The sequence below is a fragment of the Myotis myotis genome, unplaced genomic scaffold, assembly GCF_014108235.1.
Source record: "Myotis myotis isolate mMyoMyo1 unplaced genomic scaffold, mMyoMyo1.p scaffold_m19_p_2, whole genome shotgun sequence".
Taxonomy (NCBI): domain Eukaryota; kingdom Metazoa; phylum Chordata; class Mammalia; order Chiroptera; family Vespertilionidae; genus Myotis; species Myotis myotis.
Window position 1 is genome coordinate 29,277,469 of NW_023416324.1, and position 24,664 is coordinate 29,302,132.

The following is a 24,664-nucleotide window of genomic DNA, read 5'->3' on the forward strand; positions in this document are numbered from 1 at the left end:
TCCTCTCTGTAAAAAATGAATAAAATATATATTTTTTAAAAAGATGACCCTGACCACTTGCCAAACCCTTTACTGCTTGCTATTGCAAAAGACACACAAGTCCTTCATTAAAACAAGCAGGGCTCTGTCTTCTACTCAGAGACGCAGAGAGCTGGAAAAAAAATTAACCTTAAACTTACAGTGAAATAAATTCTGTCAAACAGTACATGCCAAGACCATCCTGTAAAAACCTGGAGGTACCTGCATTTTTCCAAACTTCCACTGGTGTTTTGATTTGCAATCACATAGGGTTCTCAGGCTGCCAGGGACTTTACCATGTATTTTCTGGATTCCTCTTAATATTCCTTTTTGTTGTTGTTCATAAATTGATGACCGTTCCACTTACAGCACTGATTCTGGACAGGGACAGGGATTTTTCGAATCATAAAAACACTTGTGCTGGAGAGTCTGTGTGCCTCCTGGTGACACCATCTGCCATGGATCGCTGAGGTCCTTGGTAGGCCTTCTCACATCTGGGGGGCAAGGGGGTAGAAGAAAGGGAAGAAAGGTTACGAATCAGTGCTCTGAGACTTTTTTCTTTTTGGTGTGTGTGTGTGGCTTTGGATTCCAAATTATTTTCTTTAGGTAACTAGAAGCAAAAAGAGGGATGCACATTGGCCTTGGGCAATTTTTTTTTCTGCATTAAAAACCAGCCCACAAGACCCCAAACAGGCTGAATGATTGTAAGAAGGGAGTGGGACTGGAGCCAGATCTTTGTTTCTTAAACATCATCCTAGAGTGCTGACCAGTGAAAGCTGCCCTAAGAAGTTAGAAGAAGCCACCTCATTTGGCTCACATCTTGAGCATCACATTAAGAGTCATCTGGCCTTCCCTATGGTGGGTAGGTCATCCTTTCTGGCATGATCTGATAATTTATTTTATACCTTTGTCATCCTATTTTCCTTCTTCATCTTTGGAAGAGGAAAGAACATGAAGTGGGAATCAAATGATCCCAGGGTTTACTCCTTATGCTGACCTATACCGAATAGTCTGTCCTCAGACAAGGAACATAAGCCTCCTATGCATCATCTGTAAACTAGGGGGAAATCTGCCTTAGCTGTTGTGGGAAGGCTGCCATGTCCCTATTTTACAGGTAAGGGAACTGAGGCAGGGGAGGATGAAGCAATTGCCTCAAGGTCCCACAGGCTTTAACCCACATCGTCTGACACTCTTCAGTGCCTGTCCACTCAGTCCTTCTGCCACAGAGCTGTGCAGAGGGTCAACCAGCACATCTCGTCTGTTTTAAGCTGGCCCAGTGTTGAGTTTTCCGAAATTACTGCCCAGTGTCCTGCATTGTGCAGTTCTTGAGTCCGGCACTTGGAGTATTTTTATCTTTGACTCTAAGTCTTGCAAGGAATGCTGTCCATACACTTTTCAGGTGTCCAAAGAGAGGTGGGTGCACATGGATTTAGGCCAGTGATGGCGAACCTATGACACGCGTGTCAGAGGTGACACGCGAACTTATTTTTTGGTTGATTTTTCTTTGTTAAATGGCATTTAAATATGTAAAATAAATATCAAAAATATAAATCTTTGTTTTACTATGGTTGCAAATATCAAAAAATTTCTGTATGTGACACGGCACCAGAGTTAAGTTAGGGTTTTTCAAAATGCTGACACGCCGAGCTCAAAAGGTTCGCCACCAATGATTTAGGCAAAGAGAGATTGCCGGGGCTATGTTTTCAGTGGAGAATGGTTTTCTGTCCCAACAGGAGGTATTTGTAGTTACTGTTTTAAAAAATTAAAATTACTCTTAATGGATTAAAGATTTAAATGTTAAACTCGGAACCATAAAAATCTTAGAAGAAAAGATAGACGGTAAAATCTCAGACATTTCTCATAGCAATATTTTTTCCTGACATATTGCCTTGGGAAAGGAAACAAAAATAAACAAATGGGACCACATCAAACTAAAATGTTTTTGCACAGCAAAGGAAACCATCCACAAAATGAAAAGACAACCCACTGAGTGGGAAAACATATTTGCCGATACATCTGATAAGGTCTTAACACATTGTGGACGGGCCATGAGAATTCTCGCTTCATATTACACAGTGTTTTACAAAGTATCATACTTTAAAAAGATATTAGCTTGTAAGAACGTAATAAATAACTTCAAAATGCAATGGGTATTTAATTTTAAAGCGTGCTTTTAACATTTATGTAAACATTTTTTTGTACTCGTCCAATAGAAACTTATCTGGCCACTGGGTAAAGCTAACAATAAAACTACTGGTTTGCAGTGTGTTAATATCCAAAATTTATAAAAAACTTATAAAGCTCAATACCAAAAAGTACACAGATAATCCAGTTAAGAAATGGGCAAAGGACCTGAATAGATACTTCTCTAAAGAGGACATACAGATGTCCAATAGACATGTGAAAGGATGCTCAATGTCACTAATCATCAGAGAGATGCAAATTAAAACCACAATGAGATATCACCTTACACCCATCAGAATAGCTACCATCAACAAACAACAAGTGTTGATTTGGATGTGAAGAAAAGGGAACCCTTATGCACTGTTGGTGGCATGTAGCTTGGTTCAGCCACTGTGGAAAATGATATGGAGTTACTGAAAAAAGTAAAAATGGAACTGCCGTATGATCTAGCAATTTCACTTCTGAGGATCTATCCAAAGAAACCTGAAACACTAATTCGAAAGAATATATGCATCCCTCTGTTCACTGCAGTGTTATTTACAATAGCCAAGCCATGGAAGCAGCCCAAGTACGCATCACTAGACAAGTGGATAAAAAAAGCTGTGGTATATTTACACAGTGGAATGCTACTCAGCCATGAAAAGAAGGAACTCTTACCCTTTGAGACAGTATGGATGCACCTGAAGAATATTATGCTAAGTTAAATAAGCAAGTCAGAGAAAGACAAGTACCATATGATTTCATTCATATGTGGAATCTAATGAGCAAAATAAATGAATAAACAAAATTGAAGCAGACTCATAGGTACAGAGAGGGGACTGGTGTTTGCCAAAGTGGATGGCAGTTGGGGAACAGGATGAAAAAGGTAAAAGGATTGAGAAGTACAAATCGGTAGGTACAAAATAGTCATGGGGATGTCAACTACAGCATAGGGAATATAGTCAATAATATTGCTGTAACAATGTTTGGTGCCAGATGAGTATAGTCTGGAAAAGCTAAGACTCTTCAACACATGATCATCATCTTCAGATTTAAAAAAATTTGTGTTGTGTATGTGCACCATTCCTGGAGGTACTGCAATACCGGGTCGATGTGTGGAGTGGACAGAGCAAGCTCCTATTCCATCTCCCTATTCCAAAAATACATCTATATATATAAAAGGCTAATATGCTAAGTGTCCATCTGACCAGTCGCTATGATGCACACTGACCACCAGGGAGCAGATGCTCAACACAGGAGCTGCTGTGACATGCACTGGCCATTTACAGAGAAATGGCACCACAAACCTGGTGCCCACAAAGCAACACTTGGCTTCCCCCAAGTGGGACACAGGCCCCACCACCATCCCGGAGCAACACTCCATCAAATTGCAGCCAATGTTGCCGAGACCCCATGGCACAAAATATGGCCCACAGCCTAGCCCAGCCCAGCCCGGAAATGGTTGCTGTGGGTGCCAGGTAATGATGTCACATAGCAACACCTGGCTTCCTCTCCCTAGTGACTAGTCTTCTTGCAGTTTCTTCAGCCCAGGAACATGACTTGCCTCTGATTCTATTTTATTCATCAGTTTATTCTGATCATTAGATTTCTTATTAATTTATTTTGATTTTTAGATTCAATTGTTGATAGAAATTTGCTGTCATTTTGTTGTTCATATTTTTTATCTTTTTCTTCTTCTTCCTCTTCTTAAAGAATACCCTTCATCGTTTCATATAATACTGGTTTGGTGGTGATGAACTCCTTTAGCTTGTCTGTGAATCTCTTTATCTGACCTTCAATTCTAAATGATAGCTTTGCAATGTAGAGTAATCTTGGTTGTAGGTCTTTGCTATTCATCACATTGAATATTTCTTGTGGCCTGCATAGTTTCTGTTGAGAAATCAGCTGACAGTTATGGGCATTGCCTTGTAGGTAACTAACTGCTTTCTCTTGCTGCTTTTAAGATTCTCTCTTTATCTTTAGCCCTTGGAATTTTAATCATGATGTGTCTCAGTGTGGTCCTCTTTGAGTTCCTCTTGTTTGGGACTCTCTGTGCTTCCTGGATTTGTAAGTCTATTTCTTTTACCAGGTAGGGGAAGTTTTCTGTCATTATTTCTTCAAATAGGTTTTCAATATCTTGCTCTCTCTCTTCTTCTGGTATCCCCATAATGTGAATATTGGTATGCCTGTCCCAGAGGCTCCTTACACTATCTTCATATTTTTTAATTCTTCTTTTTTTTTCTCTTCTGGTTGGGTGTTTCCTGCTTTCTTATATTTCAAATCGTTGATTTGGTTATCAGAATCCTCTACTACTTTTGAATTCCTGTATATTATTCTTTATTTCAGTCAGTGTATGCTTAATTTCTGACTGGTCCTTTTTCATTTTTGGGAGGGTTTCCAGAAGATTCTTGAGTAACTTTATAACTGTGGTTTTGAACTCTGTATCCAGTAGTTTGCTTTCTTCCATTTCTTTCATTTGTGACATGTTTTTTTATATCCACATTTTGGATGCTTCCCTGTATTTGTTTCTGTGTATTGGTTAGAGTTGCAGTGTCTCCTTAAGTTGATAGAATTGGCCTTGTGTAGTAGGTGTCCTATAGGGCCCAGTGGCTCATCCTTCCCAGTCACCTGAGCCAGGTGCACCCCTTTATGGGCTGTGAGCACAGTTTTATCGTAGTTGATATTTGATTGCTGTTGGTGTCACTGAGAGGAATTGACCTCCAGGCCAATTGGCTGTGTGGATCAGCTGTGACTACAGTGGGAGAGCTGCTGTGCAGGAGACACCCCTGTGGAGTAGGACTTGCTTTAGTGGGGCTTTAGTACTCACTGAGTCTTCCCTTTGAGTGTGTTGCTTATGGATGTGTAGAGTTGTAATCTGGTATGGTCTGACATTGACCATTGACCACTGGGTGCATGCTCTTGGGTCTCCAGGGTGGTACAAAGTCAGCCACTGCCTAGAGCCACCCAGCAGGAGCTACAGAGAGATATGCAGATTCCTCTTCTTTGTATCAGATTTGGAAGTGTCCAGATGAAGCCCAGCTATGAAGCAAGGCAGGCTGGTGCTGGTGCTGGGTCTTGGGCCTTTTATTGATAGATTTGGGCCTTTTATTGTTAGGTCTCAGCTGCAGCTTGAGAGACTTTAGCCTGAGCAAGGATAGTCCATTCATATGCAAAAGCTGCTGCACACAGCTTGGGTGGGATTATAAATTGGAGGAGGTGGGGTCTTAGGGAATCACCAGGGCAGAGCAAACAGAAATGGTTTCCAGTCAGCCCTGTAATGGAGAGGTCCCAGCATAGGAACAATGGTCCCTACAAGCACCTCCGTCTGGGAGAATGCTACCTCCAAGTTCCTGCCCCGATGCCAGACAATCCAGTTCCTCTTCGTATGTGTCTGTGTTCCCAAGCCTCGCCCTGGTGCTGGAGCTCAGAGGAAGTGGGACCTTGTAAGTTCATTTTGTAGTGCTGGCCTTTTAAGAGGAACAACTGGGTCTCCAGCAACCTCTGTGTCACTGAGCCCCAATCCATACTGGTTTTTACAGCCCATAGTTCTTACTGCCTGTATGGACTTCTTTTCCCAGCTCTGAGACCTGGGGCTGGGGGTCTGGTGTGGGTATGGGACACCTGGCTCCTCTGAGTGGCCTCCGCAGAGATGATCTCCCTCCTGATTAAAAAAGCGGCACACGTGGGTGTCTGACCAGCTGTTCCGCGCCTCCGCACCTGTCACCTGTTAAAGTCTCAGTGCGCTTTCTTCTTTACTTCTCTAGTTGTAGGACTTCCATTCAGCCAGCTTTCCAGTGGTTCTGGATGATGGTTGTTCTGTATTTTAGTTGTAATTTTGATGTGATTGTGGGAGGCGGTGAGTACAGGCATTTACCTATGTCTCCATCTTCCTTTTTCATCCTTGTTATTATTTTAATGTGGTCTTGAGATAAATGGAATTGGAATTGTCTGCCTTCCATAATAATCCTCTCATTTTATTTTTTTATTCTATTTTTTTTTATTACTAATGGTCCATTGAATCTCCCAAATTTCTTGTTAAAATAATATGGAAGTTATCTTTTAAAACTTCTTTCTAACAATTAAATTAAACTTTATGACCATGATATCAATTACTTTTATATTTAACCATACATTTTTTTGGCTCTAGTCCCCATTACATTTTCTTATATAACATGTCTTCTCCTTTCTTGAGTTCCCTATTTTGGCTTATGTTTCTCCTTGGCTAGAATACAACTTCAAGTAATCATTAAAAAAAAAAAATAAAACAAAGAGTATTTGGCTGATATAATTTCTGTGTCTTTGAATATGTCTTTTTTGTTATCACATATGAGAGAAGTTATAGTTTGGCAGCTGGTACAATTCTTGGGTTACAATAATATTCTCTTAGAATTCTATAAAAATAGTGCCACTGTCTTTTAGCATAGTGTTGCTGATGTGTCTGGTTTTCTTTCTTTTAAGTAGCTCGATTTTTCTCCCCTATCACAAAACTTGCAGTTGTATCTCTGTTCTTGGAATATCAGATTACATCTAGAATTGTGAACTTCTCAGTAATCCTGCTGCCCAGCACTCAATAGACCTCTAGGATCCAAGGTCTAAAGTTTTTCTTCAGCCCAGGGAAATGTTCTTCTAGTTCTTCCTAGATTATTGCCCTTCCCTTTGTTAATGATGTTGTCACCTTCAGGAACTCCTAGTAAACTAATATTGAATATTCTATCTTGTGTCTTATCTGATTATTTAAATCTCTTTTTCTTCTCCTATTTATGTTATTCTCTTTATGGTATCCTCAAATGAGCTGCTAAGCAGCAGTCCTGCCCCTATCCAATCTTTGAATTCTACTCATATTGGGAATAAACTTCCCACTTTCAAAGACACTGAAAAATAACTGCCATTCTGTATGGAGAGAACCAGCCTAGTTCCTGATGTCCCTCAATTTTTAAAAATTTATTATTGATTTGAAAGGGAGGGAGGGATGGAGGGAGAGAGAGAGAGAGAGAGAGAGAGAGAGAGAGAATAAGAGAGAGAGAAGAGGACAGAGGAGAGAGAGAGAAACATCAATTGGTTGCTTCCCATACATACCTACCCTGACCAGTAATCAAACCTGCCACCTTTTGGTGTGCAGGATGCTCTAACCTCCTGAGCCACACCGGCCAGGGCCCTGCTGTCCTTTAATTTGCAGCTGAATCGATGCTCTTGACCTCATCCAATCTTTGGTCCTCTGAGTTTTTACTCCTTAAGGATCTTTTTCTGGAAACCTGTGCACTTTCTTCTTAGAGGGTCTGTGCAGAATTGTGAGCTTTTAGTTTCAGCACTAATTAGTTTTTGGTCTTCACGTCCCATCTACTCTCTAGCTTCCCCATAGTCTTCAAACTGCCAGCTCTTGATGGCTTTATATGATGGTTTCTAGCACTGTGACGGATGTTTTGGTCATTTAATTTTTTTTTTTGAGAAGTTGGAGGGAGTAAATGTATGGGTCCAATGTACCATCCTGAAACCCAAAGCCCCAGTGTGGAAATAGTAGCGGGGGTTGCATCATATGGATGGCTGGACCAAATGACATGCAGCCTCATCTGGCCCTGGCAAGGCTCATCTCTCGTCTAAAAAATAAAGCAGTATAATGAAAGTTTTGAAAAACAACTTTTACAGAAAGGTCCAGAGAGTAGGGTTTAATTTAGGAGAACGGAATGAGGTGAGACTTGCATGATGGACCCCATTAAACCTGCAGGAGGGACTAAGCTTAAATTATAGCCAAAAGTGATTCAGGGTGGTCATCACCAAAACCATTTAGCTCTTAGAAGCTTTTGTGGCAGTGCAAAGCCCAGTTAAGAAGTCTCCTTCTCTGGTGAGTTTTCTGAAGGGTTAAGACATGTTCTGTTTAAAGGCAGAGGATGGACTGAATTATCTTCCTGATTGCCTGTCATCCTAGGGCAGCGGTTCTCAACCTTTAACAGGGGTCGCCTAAATACATCCTACATATCAGATATTTACATTAAGAATCATAACAGTAGCAAAATTACAGTTATGAAGTAGCAACAAAAATAATTTTATGGTTGGGGGTCACCACAACATGAGGAACTGTATTAAAGGGTCGCAGCATTAGGAAGGTTGAGAACCACTGTCCTAGGACATTATGATTATGACCTCGGCGCCTGTGATGTTAGATGTGACAGAAAACTCCTGAGAGGATAAAAATCTTTTCACCCGTCGGTACTGATAATATTTTCTTAAGCCAGGAGATACTGTTTTTGTCAAGAACACTTTTTCCATATCTTTAAAACCAAATGGAGACATGTTTAGTTTCTCTCCTCATATGCTGGGAAGCGCAAGACTTTCAGTGGCTCCCTCTCTCCCTGCGGTTGGAGGCAGCGCTAGGTCTCAGCACGGATGGACACTTCCTCCCGTCCCTGGGCAGTCCCCTCCCCCCGGGCTGGTTAGAGAGAGAAGCAGGGAGAGGGTATGGGCTAGACCAGGGAGAGAGAGGAAGGACAGGCTCCCTGTGGTAGGTCAGTGCCTGTGACAGAGCCTCCGGGGCTCAGGTCTGTGGTGGCTGCAGGAAAGACCGTTCTAAGCTGTATGGCTGGTGACATTTCCGGCTGCCAGTGCCCAGCCAATCAGTGACAGGCCCAGCTAGCTAGAGCGATGACACATGAAATATGATCATTTTCTGCTAAAGAGCCTGGAAGGCGGGAGAGGGGGTGGGAAGAGAAGGGAGATGCTGTGTGTGTGTGTGTGTGTGTGTGTGTGTGTGTGTCTGTCTGTGTGTCTGGGAGGGCCCGTTCAGGCAGCACCTGTGACAAGAGGGGATGGTGACAGTGCACTGGGCTCGGATGCTAGGGCTAGAGGGACATGCCCTGGGGAGTGGCTGTAGGAACACCAGGGTTGCTTGTCAGGGAAGCGGCTGCTGCTGGGTGGGAGCCAGAGAAGCACCCAGTGGCATTATGAAGCTCAGGGCAACCAGGATAAAAAAGAAACTGTAAAAGGCATTTTCATCCCTTCCAAACATAAGCGAGGTTAGGAGTTTTGTTTCTTCTCACTGCTACCTCTTTAAAAGCCAAAACAAAACTGGAGTAAATATCATTTGTGTGGCTGAAATACTTGACAAACCACCCCCCCCCCCAAAACCCATTTGGGCTGGGTGTTATTTATCCCCCACCTCACCCCTTTTTTTTCTACCCTATGCTCAACCCAACCTTAACAAAATAAAGTAAAAAAACAACAACAAAAACAACAAAACCATCTTGTTAACAAACTCTTAATGGCCTAAGTCTGTATCTTAGGGACCCTAAAGGTTCAGGTGGTAGTTTTGATTCCAGATTCTGGTTTTTAAAAAAATGTGTCTTTGAACACGATCTGGTCCTAGACTATCTTATAGTTTAGAAGTAGTTGCCACATGGATTCTTTGGTTAAAGGACATGGCACCTGAGGGTTCACGGCAGGACAGGGTGAGGAGTGCCGTGGCATTAACTCTGCGGTGACAGAAACCCTCACTTCCTCCAGTCCCTTGGCAGGCTTCCTGGTCCTTTATCAGCAGTAAGGGGCTCATGACGGGTGACACCCATGCCTCAGGAGTCCCCTGCATTGTCTGATCCCGTGAACATGTGTGTTCAGCAGTGAAGGATCATAGCGTTTACATAACATGCTGATTAGTCACTGAGGAGCTTATCACGGCAATAAGTGTGTCCAGTTTTATATCTTGCATTTGCATTCTCACTCTCTCTCTCTACATATATATTTACATATATGAAAATTTTAAAAAAGGCACTGAAAACTGAAATCATTATCACCGTGAGCAAGCCTGTCTGTGGCTTTAGACACGGGACTGACTTCCTGCGCTGGGACGGGTAGCTATTCAGGAGTGATAATTGGTGTACTGTATCTTTAAAAGGTTAAAACCTCTTTCAAAAAAGGTCTGGACTCATAGTGGAAAAGGCAAGCGAGGCATGGGTTGGCTCCGGATTCAGAAAACAGCTACCGATTAGATTCTGTGTCCAATGACCGAATTTATTCCGTGTTTTTCAGCAGCAGGAATTCGGGAGGGATGCTACTGTTTTGGTCTCTTGATGGTGATTTATATTTATTCAGAGGAATAACAGAGGGTGGATCTGTTCCTGGCGCGAGCATGCTCACAACCAGCCGTCTCTCCCATTATCCAACTGCCTAGTTCGGTGCTTCAATGTACATGCATATTCCGTGTGCATATGTGTGTGTACCAACATGCACGCATGCCTGTGTGGACAGATGTGTGCACAGGTTCTGCTTTAAGGACAATTCTTTCAATGAGGTCTTTACCCCTTACTTGAAACAGGTGTTCATGAAAAAAATGCACACAATCCTGACTGACCGGAATAATTCCTGAAGAAGGGGCTGGATCCGTGGGTCAGAGAACACAGGACCAGTTTGCCATCCCAAGGCCCAAGGTAGGGGACTCTGGATTTTTATTCTGCGGATGGATTCCTTGTGTTTGATTGTATTTGTTGTGGTTTTGCCTGCGGCCGCCCTGGAAAATGAAATAGCGAGTGGCGATTCCATTTTGTCATTGCATTTCTTGGGCATGGTGTCCGGGGTGCTGAGGTGCAAGGGCCGGCTTGGTGGGTGGTCGCACAGCCTGAGGTGCCCTCCGTGGGCTGAGCCGGCTGCTCGGCCTGGTGCTGGGGGAGCCAGCGAGCCTCAAGTGACCCCGCGCGTCAATCACCCGCGCGGCTCGGCGGAGGCTGCGGCAGCGGCGGCGGCTGTAACCCTGTGCGCGCCGCGCTCCTCGCTGGCAGCGCGCACTGCCGACCGGGTTCAGTGAGCCTCGGCACCCGCATTTTCTCCTGCTGCCCGGGCTGCTGCTCAGGGTCGCTCAGGCCCGCCGCGGTCTCTGTGGCCCCCTTGGTGGAGAATGAGAGTCGCAGGATGCTGGGTGCTTAAGCAGAAGGATGAACTTTCCCTTCTCCCCTTCATCCAAGCCCCTTCCCCCAAATGTTCCTAAAGCAAAATCACCACCTCCCTCCCCTCCACATGAAACCAAACCCAAACTCCTACTCTGTTGGGGATCCTTGCCTCACCGCTAGTCAAGCGGGTGCCCCCTCTCCAAGTTGTGCCACATATTTACCACCTTTTAAAACTAGAAACACTGCTGGTGCTGGTGGCCCTGCTGAGGTTGTGCGGCTGCCCGAGGACTCCTGAGCGCGCGGACTGCCTGCCGCGGCGCAGACTGGGGCAGAAGAGTGTAGAGGGACTTGGGGGCCAGGCGCCGCCTTCCTGGATGGGGCAGCTCTGGGTTACTGGCAGGGCGGGGCACTTCTGTGGTTTGGCAGACCCTCCCTAACTTTGCGGGCAGTGGCTGCAGGCGGAGGGTCTGCGAGGTCTGGTGGCGGGATGAGCAGCGCCTTGGTCCTCTTTCTGCTGCACACCTTCAAGTTCCTGGCAGCCGGTGGCGTAGTGACGGGCAGCAGCCAGGTGCCCCCCAGCCACATCATGTGCTTCGCTCCTGTTAAAATTGGCCTGCTTTTTCTGGGTGTTGGGGGAGGGGTGGGAAGAGGATGAGGTGTGAGCTGAACCGATCTCCACATTCTCCAGCCCTTGTTGGTGTGATTATGTAACCCCAAGTAATGATCAGACCGTGCCAGAGCAGCTCCGCACCCACCCCGCCTGCCCTCCCCCGAATGAAGAAGTTGGGTCCCACGTTTAAGATGTTTAGGATGTCTTTATGTAACTGTCCGTATGCGGGGGGAAGGGAGAGTGTGGAGAAGAGCGAGTCATTTGCGCATCTTATGTGAAGAACAGAGGCCAAGATCACATGTCCATTGGGGACAGGGTGCAATTGGCTTTGGGTTGGTGTTGATCCGAAGACCCTCCCACATCCCTCTCACCCAGTCGTTGCTGGTCTGAACTTTCACGTGGTCATTTCGCCCCTGCAGGGAGAAGGTTGGAATCACTCCTGCAGGAACCTGGGTTCCTAAGTAACAGAGAACATCAAATCGGAATCCAGGGTGACTCCCCCAGGCTCACTTGTTTTGGGTCCCAGCTGTTCTCTATGCTTCCCAACAAGGGGAAGAGTTTCTGCCCCACTGGGGTTTCAGTTTTGCCCTGAGGTTGGGGTACACTGTAGGCCCGAGAGCAGACCTCAGATGCTGGCCAGTATGCATGCATGACATATGCTCTTTAAAGCTGTGGTGACTTGCAGGGGCTGGAGCCCCTGTACATTCTTGAATTAAAATTCTGTGGGATTTTTTTTCAAGGTAGGAGATCAGCTGTCCCATAGAGATATCTGCAGGCAGGAGGGGAAGGTGTGTGTGACATTTAGCTCTCCCTCTTCTTTCCCCCCCACTCTGCTTTGCTAATGTACTCACAGGACTATCACATGGACCCCTTTGTCATGCCCCTTAGTGCCTAGAGCTGCTGGGCAGATTTATTAGTATGGTGGGGAAGTCTGTCCCCTTCAGGCTAAGATTTTTTTTTCTCTCTCAACATACCAGTGGTTCTCTTCAAGGGCCAGCTTCTAAGGTGTGTGCCAGGGCAATGGATTAAGATGTGCTTAACTGGCACTGTTGTTGAACTGTCTCTGCCCATTGAGTTTCAGTGGCAGCGGAGAATTGTGTGCTGTCTTTGGGTCCTTGCCAAGTGAGTCATTGGGACATTTAGTGTGTGAAAGTTACAGGCAAGGAGAAGATGCACTTACTCCGAAATCCTGGCAGATTCCAGGCCCCGACTTGATGGAAGATAACGTTAAGAAAACTGTGTGACAACTGGACAGTTTTAAACCTGTGGCTCACTTCCCCCGCTGTGAGTTCCCTGGTATCTTTCAGGTTCTTTTCTGCTCTCCATGCTGCCCATTAAGGAGGCCCTGGCATGCTGTTCTTCTTTACATTTCCAGTGGAATCAAAGCATATTTACAGATCTACAGATGTGCTGGGCAGGCATGGCAGGAAACACTAGCTATAGGAACAGGTAGCACTGGTGTTTCCAGCTAGACTTCACCAAGGCCCTTGACCAGTGCTGTTCTTTATTTGTGAAGTGGGTGTAATCATCATAGCCTTTCCAAACCCACTGAAATATGGAGAAGAAAATGAGATGAGTTAAAAGGTTAACATGTGCTTTGTCACTGATGGTTATTAGGCGAATACTACAACAGTATGGATCTCGCATTTACATAATTTCACTAACCTAGTTGGGACCTAAGTTGTAAACCAAGAAAGATGCTGTAAGTCCATGAGCTACAGCTCCTGAATTTTGATCATTGCAGAAAATTTCATGCCCTCTTTCAGGACTCTTTATTAGTGGACAGTCCTAAGAGGCTTGGTTATTTGTTTGCCAAACACACCTAGCAAATTGAAATATATTGATAACATACCATACTATACAAGGGTTATTAAAATTTTTTTTGGTCATGTGTCAGTAAGAAGTACTAGTAATGTAAGAAACAGAAAAACTAAAAAAGAAAACTTTACATAAATTTAAAAGGCACAGGACTTCAAAGCATAGAATTTTAAGACTATTTAATGTAAGTATTAATGCAAACAAGTCATTGAAATTTTATATATTTTGATGGGTCTTCAGGGCCCATAATTACCAATATGCTCACAATGACTCAGATGTATAAAGAGAAGTTTCAATGACATTTTGTGTGTCCAATTTAAAAGGCATGAGAATTTGAAATATACCCAAAATGATTTCTTTCGCATGATGCTTAAAGGAAAAACTGCATTTATGCAAGATAACAGACCCTGCCCCCCGAGGTTTCTGGGCAGCCAGGGGCTTACTGATCAAAATTACATTATAACTATAAAGCTCTCTCACGTTGAAATTCATTGAGAAGTTTATGATCTCTTGCTGAATTTTAGCAGGGAACTATTACACATTTGATGCTGCAGAAAATATTAAGAAGGAAACATGCAAACTTGTATTGTGACACACTTAGAGCCTTCCAACCTGGTGACTCTAACGCTGCAGTTGGAAGTGACACAGTGATGAAAAGATGAGAGGTCAGCCCCAGAGGCGTGCGTTTCTTACGTGGACGTCTCACTGCCAGTGTGCCGTTAGGCAGCTCATCAGAAACACAAGGTCAAGGAGTCATGGCAACACCCTCATGCTAAGCTGTGATGTTTATTCAATTCAGACATTGTGCTCAAAACTGGAAGGGTGTCTGAGTTACAGGAGCAGTGCTTAGCTTTGCCTGACTCGCTCCCAGTTTGCTTAGTTACAGTTTACTCCAAAACAAAGGCACCAGGAAAAACAAAAGGAGAAGAAAGCGATTACTGACACTTTTTAAATATAATACCTATGTCAAAAGTGTGAAGACCATAATTAAAAGTGGCTGAAGAATATTGCTCAGTTTCTAGTTGCACAAAATCTTATGGGTTTTTTTTTTTTATACATTACTTGAACACATTTTTGAAATTGCTAAGAAGAAACTGTCAATCACAGGTCATTGAATATGGTCAGAAATGCTCAGAACTGTCCCAAGTTTACATAAGCAAAGGGACACTGGTGTAATAAGGTGGAGAAAAGGGAATTCTCTGAAATCCCAGGAGCTTGAAAGGCAGAGGTTGGTGGTGGGAGGTGACTCGCCAGAGGGCTGCCCTTTTGGGAGGGTAGAGTTTGAGAATAAGCGCTTGGGCTGTACATATGGTCTGTTGATGAAGCCATGTGTGAGAGATGTGATTCCTGCCTCCTTACCAAGTGTTACAGAATGCAGGGGTAGCTGGCATCCTTGTGAAAAAAGGAGAAGGGTGGAGCATTACATCCAGGTGTGCAGTAGAGGTGAACTGAGAATACCCCTCAGGTTGGGGGAACACAGCCAGGGATCTTGGGAACTCTCTGAATGTCCATGGGTCCTTGAATTGGGGTTCATGGCCAACTTAAAAAAATGAGTAATATATGCAAAGAAGAGCTGATAAATAATAGAAAGAGATAGAAAAAATAAAAGCAGTGCTATGCATCCATGAAATGCTCTGCTGAGCCTCTGTCACCAAAGTTATTCTGTTCACTCATTCATTGGACTTCCAGGCTTGGCATTTGATGCAAAGCTACCTTAAGATCAGAGGAGCTCTGATAAAAAAAAGAACTGATTTAATTTTAATGAAAGAGGAAATCTGAAAACCTCCTCAATCAAGATTCAACACTGTAGACCTTTGACATCCTCTACGGATGCATCTCAAACCCTTGGCATATTCCCAATTTGAAAATGCGGATGTACTTGTGTAGGCTCTTGACTGCCTTCTGAATCGGGTTTCTGTCCAGAGAGAAGAGGTTCCCATGGTTATTCACAGGCCACCAATTATTTGCCTTTTCAACTTGCACTCAAGGAAATAAAGTTTCTCTCACTTTCAGGGAGTTTCTGTTTTGCTGGTTGTGCTTTGGGATGAGGAGCTTTGACAAGGCTCCCACGTGACTTGCTCTTGTGCTGTCGCTTTGCAACACACAGGCAGTTCACGCTGGCGCTTCAGGGAAGGGATCACTGCTGCATGGTGTGGCTGTTAGGGGCTGTTCACACGTGACCAAAAAAGCGAACGTTGAATCTACAAATGCCAACATCTGTTGGAGCTGATAAAAAAAAAAATTGCACATGTGTGCAATCTCCCAAACTCCCCTCACTCCTTGGCCCTCAAAATACACTTCATGTGCTCTTAGAAACTTCCTCTGACTCAGCAAATCTCAGTGAGGAGACTTGGGGTAGCAAACAGCTTAAGCACATGATAAAGGACTCAAATGAGAGCATCACCGTTGAAATCTAGGCAAGAGAAACAGAATGTAGTCATTTACTCCATGCCCTCATTTTAAAGATTTCAAAACTTGAGAAGATTCCAGGAGAGTAAAAAATAAAATAAAACTACTGTACTTACGATTGTACTAAATTAAAGAGCCAGAGCAGAATGTACTCTGGAGGTTGGGGCTTGCTACATCTTACTAGAGAGATTCTTCCAAGAATGGTTCTGGAGTGATTTGGGTACAAGCTCTTAGAATTTAAGTGGGTTTAAGAGTTCCGCCAATTATAGTTGAGTTGCTCATCTTTGTCAAGCAGCTAGAAAAGATATGGATGACAGGAACCACAGCAATTTCATATGCTTCTTATTAAATTCTTTTATGAACTTCTTTTATTTATTTTTATGTTAATCCTCACCTGAGGATATTTTTCCATTGATTTTTAGGGAAAGTGGAAGAGAGAGGGAAAGACAGAGAGAAACATCTATGTGAGAGAAACACATCAATTAGTTGCCTCCTGCATGCACCCCAGCCAGGGCCCAGCCCAGGAAGGTGCTTGCAACCAAGATATGTGCTCTGGACCGAAATCAAACCCACGACCCTTTGTTCTGCAGGCTGACAAGCTATCCACTGAGCCAAACTGGCTAGGGCTGAAGTTCTTTTAAAAGAATTTTACTGAAATAGTTAATAGATACAAAAGAATACTTATTTACTGTACATAAAAGTATAAAGTCTATATATAACTCATGTTCTCACTAGTCAATTTAAGAAAAAGAATGTTATTCTTACCTTTGAAGAGTGGCTCCCTTCTCCATCCCACCTCATCCCAAACCCAATTGAAGGATAACCATTTCCTGGACATTTCTGTTTCTTTTCCCCATGCTTTTTTTATTGTCTTACCCTCTTATATTTGCATCCCTAACCAATATCTTGTTTGGTTGTGCATGTTTGTGAATGTCATATAAATGGAGTCATACTGCCTGTATTCTTGTGCTTAGAGTTAACCCATGCATACCAGTAGGCTGCACTGATTGACAAACACCTAAAATATTTCCGTATCAGTTGGTGGTCAATTTCTGCTTACCTGACTCTGCTCCTGTTCCTCCCATCACTAGGGATCCCATGAGACCTCTTCAAGTCCCTCCACTTCCTAAAGGGATTACACCTGGCAGGGAGTCTTGGGACCCAGATCCAGCACTATGGCTGGGATCTCTTTAGACTGGACAGTCCCTATGCCAACTGATTGCTAAATGTTTCACTCCTGGATTAGTGCACACTGTTGTGTAGTGGAAATGTTTTCATTTTGCTGAACTGTAATAATTCCATTGCATGAATATATTGTGCCTTATATATCAATGCTATTATTATCACTTAAGTATTTCTTAAGCTATTATAAAGAGTGCTGCTGTGAACATTCTTGTTCAAGTTGGTGAGCATTATATAAGTTCACTTAGGGAATATACAGAGGAGTAGAACTACAGGTCACAGACTATGGTCATCAATGCTACTGGAATAGTTCAAAATTAATTGTCATTATGTTAAATAAATTTCACCTAAATAAAAAAATTAATTTCCATTATGTTTAACCAATTTTTGCACCTAGCTGTGGATGTAATTACTTGTTCCTATTGTTGCCTATCCTTGCTAACACTATATTTTGTTGGATATTATCAGAAATTTTTGCCAGTCTTGTGGGTGTATAATAGTATCTTATCTGGTTTTAATTTGTATATATTTAATTACTAAAGAGGTTCAGCATCTTGTCATACACTTGTTGGCCTTTTGACTTTCTTTTTCTATTTGAAGAGCCTTTTCAAGTTTTTGCCCATTTATTTAAAAATTGGATAGTTTGTATTTTTCTTATTTATTTGTAGAAATTCTTTATGTGTGCTGGAAACTATTACCGAGTGTTGAAAATACCTTCTCCTAATTTGTAGTATTTTTCTTTTTTAGTATTTTTAGAGTTGCAGAAATTCTGGATTTGAGTGTGTTTAAAATTTATCAGTCTTTCCTTATCATTTAACTTTTTGTGCCTTTTAAAGGACATCCTTCCCTATGAAAAGGTCATAAAATAGGCACTTAAAGTGCCTTCTGCAATTTTCAGAGTTTTGCCTTTCATGTTCAACATTTTCCCTTGAGAATAATGTTCTCTGTGCATTTGATTATTCCTTATCAGGATTATTCCTTATTTTTTTTGTAGTTTGCAAATAGTTTTTATAAAAATCACAAATAACACTTTAAAAAAAAACACTCTTTCTGCATTTATTGAGAGGATTTATGTGATTTTTCCTTCCTTTAATTTGTTAATGTTGGGCAAAGGTTAAATTAATCATGTTTTCCTAGACTAGACCTGACTTGGTCATGATGGTTTCATTTTTTTAAAATACATAGCTGGATGTGTTTTGCTAATATTTTGTTGAGACATTTTGTATATTCATGAATGTATTGGATTGTAATTTTCATTTGTCCTATTATCCTTGCTAGGCTTTTGTATCCTGCTTATGCTAGACTTGTGAAGTGAATTTTAGAATTCCTCTTTATATATTCTCAAAAAGAGTTAGGTAAGGCTGGAATTCTCTCTTCCCTGGAGATTAAAAAAAATTATGTTTTTATTGATTTCAGAGAGAGGAAGGGGGAGGGAGAGATATAGAATCATCAATGAAAGAGAAATATCTATCAGCTGTCCCCTGCATGTCCTCATACTGGGGATCAAGCCCACAATTCTGGCATGTGTCCTGACCAGGAATGCAACCAGTGACCTCTTGGTACATGGGATAATGCTCAACCAATTGAGCCACACTGGCCAGGCTTCCCTGGAGATTTTTAAATCTCTAATCCAGTTTCTTCAGTAGTTATTGGGCTAGTCTGGTTTTAACTATTTTTTTTCTTGAATTGCTTTTGGTAAGTTAGATTTTTTTCTAAGAATTTGTCCATTTTATCTGAGTTTTCAAAATTTTTACCATGAAATTATTAATAATATGTGTTTATCTTTTTAAGCTCTGTAGCATCAGTGGTTATGTCCCCCTTTCATTTGCAATACTATTGTGCCTTCCATATTCTTTTGTTGCGTAAATCTTTTCAGAATTTTTTCTGTTATTAATCTTTTAAAGAACCAATTATTAATTTTCTGATTCTCCCCAGCATTTATTTTATCTTCTAGTTCATTAATTTCTGTGCTAGTTTTTATCATTTTCTCTCTTCTGACTTGTTTGGTGTGACCTATTGTCTTTTCTTAACTTTTTAAGAGAATGTTTGACTTTTTGTTTCTTATTATGAGCATTGTATTTATATAGTTCCACTGTAACTTCATCACACATTTCTTTGCTATGTAATATTTTAATATTAGTTGGTTCTAAATATTTTATAATTTCAACTATGATTTACACTTTGACTCATAAATTATGTGTACCTGTGTTTCTTAATTTCCAAGCATCTGAGTATTTGTTTACGTATTTATTACAATGGTTGCTATATTCCACGATTCATTCAATAGATATGATAGTAGGTTCTTAGTCATGTAAATTATACAGGTTGTTTCCAGGCTAAGGTAGAAGACTAGTTGGATGCTAGTGAATGGGGTATATATGTCTTAATTCTGTTAATAAGAGTTTTACCAGGATAGAAATGAGTGAAATTGAGTAGATAAGAGATAGTTTAGCCTTTAAATGTAGAAGTACATCGGATTATAGGGAGTTAATTCTTCTTTCTTGTTAACTTGGGATTTTCAGTTTCACACATTGTTTGTCATATTTTGATAGGACATTTTTCCTGTTTACAGCTTTTTTCCAAGCCTGGACCAGAGTGGATTAGGATTAGAGACTGTCCCTTTTCTCTTCCACTTACTAAGAACTAGCTGCCCAGAATTACTCACTTTTACCTCTATGGATGCTTGTTTTATTTTTTTCTGTCTTGGGCCAGAGTTCTACCTTCGTGCTACTCTTACTCTGTGTTCTTAGCTTTGCTATTGAATGATAGGCCTTACCGCCTGGAGACCAACTCTCTCTAGAAAAAAAAAAACAGCGCAAGCATCCAGTTCGTTAAGACAGGCTCTCTCAACTTAAAGTAAACAGAACATGGATGGCAGCTGGCATTCCCCGAGCCCTCCCACTGCCCATGTGACTGGGTTGCGCTTGGCTGAACTCAACTTCCATGGCTTTTGGCTGGGGTCTTTATGCCTCTCTGTTGCTATGAGGGGTTTGTCTAAGAGAGCCCTGACTGATGATGCTGGTGTGATTTACTCCTAGGCAGGCATGCCCCGATGCTCATTTCCTGTTGTGACTTCTGAGCAAGGGCTTTGGGTCACCATTGTCCCCTTCCCTTCTGGTGAATCTACTTGTGGTGAGTGTAGCAGATGGACATACGCGCTGCCTTGGGCCTCCTGCAGGCCCAGGGGAGGGAGCCGTGCCAGTCTCATGCTCTGTCCCTTTCCTGCTGCCCACCTGCCTTGTTCACTTCTCATCCGGCCAGGGCAGGGGCGCTCCTGATGTGGGTGCTGTCTTACTCAGGTAGCCATGTGGGAACGGGTGGGATGAAGGGGTCCCTCTTTCCCTCCATCCTCTTCAGGGTTTGAGATGGTAAGAGCTCATCTTGCTGCTCAAAGCCAAATGGCATTTGCTTTCCCTGTTCTCTCTGCCTCCCTTTCTCCTCTACTGCAGCCCTCACCCCTGCCCCATCCCCATCCCCATGTGCTTTGAAGAGAACAAGTCTAGGGTGCATAAACAGTTTTCTTGGACAGAGACAAATGACCTCCCTCCTTTCCAAGGCCAGGCAATTCTTGGAAAGACATTTCCTCTTTTCAAGGAATATATGCATAGTTTTTACCTAGAAGGTAGAAGCTACAGAGGGGCCCAGTGAGAGCCTTGTGGTCTTGCCAGCCTTCTCTGTGGGTCACTGACCAGTTTTGCAGAACATCTGCTCCCCGGAAGTAAGCTGAGGTTCAGTCGGCCTGGCTGTCTGGTCAATCCCACTAATTTGTAATGGCAGTTCTGGAAATGCATGGAGCTCAGGGGCCTGCCCCTAGCTTGGCTGGGAGAGGGAGAAAGAAGAAGGAAGGGAGGATGACGGAAGGGAGGGAGGCAGACAGAAAGGAGGGAAGGGAAGAAGGAAAGAGGGAAAGAAAAAAGTGTGTGTGTGTGTGTGTGTGTGTGTGTGTGTGTGTGTGTGTGTGTGGCGGGGGGCGGGGGGCAAAGCAAAGAAGCAAAAGAAGCAGAACACACACAATTCTCACTTAAGTTTCAGAGACCAGCATGTCTCAGGTGGGATTGTATGACTTCAGGTCTCTTTTTAAAATGGAGTATAATGAACATATAATAAGATTCACCTTTTAACTCAACAAGTTTTGACGAACAACCACAGCGATATAGCCACACTGCAATCAACACATATAACGTTTTAATCATCCCTGTAAGTTCCTGTGTGCCCTCTGCAGTCCTCACACCCTCTTTCTCTGTCAACCACCCGTCTGTTTTCTGAAACTATGGTGTTGCCTTTTCTAGAACTTCATGGGGACAGATGGAATCCTACAGTATGTACTGTTTTGCTCCTGACTCTTTCACTCAGCATCATGCTGTTGAGATTCATTCATGTTGTGTGCATCAGCCATTCATTCTTTGCCTTGTGGAATAGCATTTCGTTGTATGGAGGTACCACAATTTGTTTATCCACTCACCATGGATAGAAATTTGGGGTGTTCCAATTTTTGACGATTTAAACAAAACTTCCATGAACATTTATATACATGTCTTTGTGTGTACACATCTTTCCATTTTCTTGGGTAGATGGGTGATCAAGTCTCTTTTCTTTATTTCTCCAAATAGAATGCCCATTTCATGCCTTTGTGCCTATCAGCCTGTTACCATGTGGCCCCTTCCGTTTCCCATTTCATGAGTGAACATCAAATCATAGTGGGATTTTGGACACCTGTGCGAGTCCCTAGTATACCCTTCAGACACTATATTCTTTTTTTTTTAAAATATATTTTATTGATTTTTTACAGAGAGAAAGGGAGAGAGATAGAGTTAGAAACATCGATGAGAGAGAAACATCGATCAGCTGCCTCCTGCACATCTCCCACTGAGGATATGCCCGCAACCCAGGTACATGCCCTTGACCGGAATCGAACCTGGGACCCCTCAGTCCGCAGGCTGACGCTCTATCCACTGAGCCAAACCGGTTTCGGCCAGACACTATATTCTTATTGTTGATCTTTGACACCCTAACTTGAGGAGAAACAATATGGCATTGGAATTTAGAGCACAGGTGTTGGAACCAGATGCAAGGGTTTAGATTCCAACTCAGTCACATACTGACTGTGTGACCATGGACAAGTTACTTAATCTCTGTTAGCCTCAGTTTCCTCACCTGCAAAATGGGGATAATAAGAGTACCTACTGAATGGGGTTGTGAAGTATCTATAGATAAATAGATAGATGATAGATAGATAGTTAGATTGACAGATAGATATAGGTTGGGGCAAAAGTAGGTTTACAGTTGTTCATATGGAAAATAATACAATAGTTACTAAATAATAATACAAGAATAAGCTGTTTTGAGTACTAACAACTGTAAACTTACTTTTGCCCCACCCTGTATGCTTCTCCCATAGCAAATACTACATTGATGAATGATTCGATGAAAAGGAATATCAGGGTCTGGAGTGCACATAGTCAGATATCCTCATGATGGGACTGGAACAGTCTCCGCCAACTGCTCTGTTGCCGGCACCCTGGCCTCTGAGCTCCCACTGGACAGTGAGCACTGCCTCCACAGTGGTAGACAGACCTTTCCCCTGGTCACCTACCAACTCTCCTTCCAGTGCGGTGCTAGATGCCCCCTCTTACTCCTTGGATTGAAGTTCTGTTTTCTTTCTCCTGAGTGTTTATTACCCTTTGAAACCATAACTACAAGCTGCAAGGGCTGCCACTTGTTTTGCCCCTGTTCCTTCTCTCAGTTTTGCATCAGACACATAATGCTTCCACACTTATAGGAAGCAAGGCCTGGAAAATCTGAAATCCTTGTACCCTGGTTTGCATGAATCTGCCTGCATCACAAGGATTGAACTCTAAGTTGGTTAGTGATGTGGCAAGAGACTCACAGGCCCAGAAATACTTTTCCCACAGTTCTATCCAGGATGTTACTGTCAGGGCACCTCCACAGTGGTTAGGGTTGTAGATGCCCATCCCCGAGCCCTGTCACTGCTGAAAACCAAGGACTGGGGCTCCCTTGGATGGAGACTCTCTTCTTAGGATGGGGGCTGTGAGGCCCGCTGAGTACATAATTAAAAATAAGGATTTAGCCTCACAGCCCTGAAGTGAGAAACACTTTCTGGATCTGACCTTTTCATCTCTCTGAGAATAAGATAATTCAGGGCCAGCGTGATCAAAGAACTAGAGAAATAAAAATGTGGAAATGGTCCTTGATATCACCAAAGTGAGGCAGTTGAACAGAAGCTTCCTGTGGACAGAATGAAGCTCCCAAAGCATGACCTTCCATGGGTCTGTGGAGCCTGTAGCGTCTAGACCAGGGGTGGGCAAACTTTTTGACTCGAGGGCCACAATGGGTTCTTAAACTGGACTGGAGGGCCGGAACAAAAGCATGGATGGAGTGTTTGTGTGAACTAATATAAATTCAAAGTAAACATCATTACATAAAAGGGTACGGTCTTTTTTTCTTTTTAGTTTTATTCATTTCAAACGGGCCGGATCTGGCCCACGGGCCGTAGTTTGCCCACAGCTGGTCTAGACTCTAGAATCAGAGTGGTGCAACGCAGCAGCCATCTTTCATGAGGCTCTCTGGGTAAAGCCTGGTATTAAGCGTTTTCCTTGAATAAGCTCAGTTAATGCAGCCCCGTGAGTAGAAGGCGACCATCTGTCCTTAGAGCAGTGGTTCTGTCCTAGAGGGTTCTGATTTTCTTGGTCAGGGTTGAGGCCTGGGCATTTGGACTTTTAAACACTCCCCCAATAAGTTGAATGTGCAGCCAAGGCCAGGAATGCTTTACAAATGGGAATCAAGCCTTCAGAGGTCAAAGTCACTGGCCCAAGGTCACACAGCTGTGAGTGGAGTGCAGGATAGGAGCGAAGGCCTATGGGACTGCATCACTTGGCCCTGAGCACCCAGTGCTTTGCGCTGATGGGAAAAGTGTCAACACTGGCTCCTGGGGGCCAGGCAGGAAATGGTCACTAGGGATACAAATATGCTGATGGCTTTCCCAGTGCTTCTTTGCTGACCCAACACTCTTTAGAGTCTGAGCGTGTGTGTGCTCTGAGTCTGAAAGGTTCCCAGGACAGAAAGCCTCGGCTCGGGTCCAGCTCAGCAGAGGAACATGCCATATGCCCTTCAACTCTTGGTCTGTGCTTAGCTTGGTTGCACCTGGGTCCAAGGAAACAAGTATGGATGTTTCTTGATTTCTATTCTAATGTGACCCATAGCCAGGGTCAGCACGGCAGGAGAGGGGACAAGTCAGGTGAGCAGTGGTCATTTCCATCCCTCCCCTCCAATAACTGCAATAATGGGACTCCTAAGGACCAAGTGCCTACTGTATGCATCAGGCACTGCTCTGAGGCCTTACACCAATTTCCTCATTTTAGCCTCAGGAAGTCTGTGAACTGAGCACAGAGAACTCGGTGGCAGAACTGAGGGTAACCTTAGGCAGCCTGACTCTGGAGCTCAGCTCTTAACCATCAAACTACACTGCCTCCGATGGACCCTATTTTGCCTTGTCCTTGAATTGTTTCAGGAATATCATCCGGTCTCCAGCCTGATGATAAACTTATAGCGCAGAGGTGGATTCATAACAGGTGTT

The 24,664-nt window shown here is 43.1% G+C and overlaps 1 protein-coding gene and 1 pseudogene across 1 annotated transcript in view; one reads left to right on the top strand and one right to left on the bottom strand.

Annotated features, from left to right (window-relative positions):
- Positions 1-3,251: 3,251 nt before the first annotated feature.
- Positions 3,252-3,380, bottom strand: LOC118677750 (annotated as a pseudogene).
- Positions 3,381-10,490: 7,110 nt separating this feature from the next.
- The window catches only part of HIVEP3 (HIVEP zinc finger 3), a 320,556-nt gene continuing 306,382 nt past the window's right edge, over positions 10,491-24,664 (top strand). The window contains exon 1 of the mRNA XM_036351227.1: positions 10,491-10,595. The gene's annotated coding sequence lies outside the window, so the exon portion shown is untranslated. The remainder of the gene's footprint in view (positions 10,596-24,664) is intronic.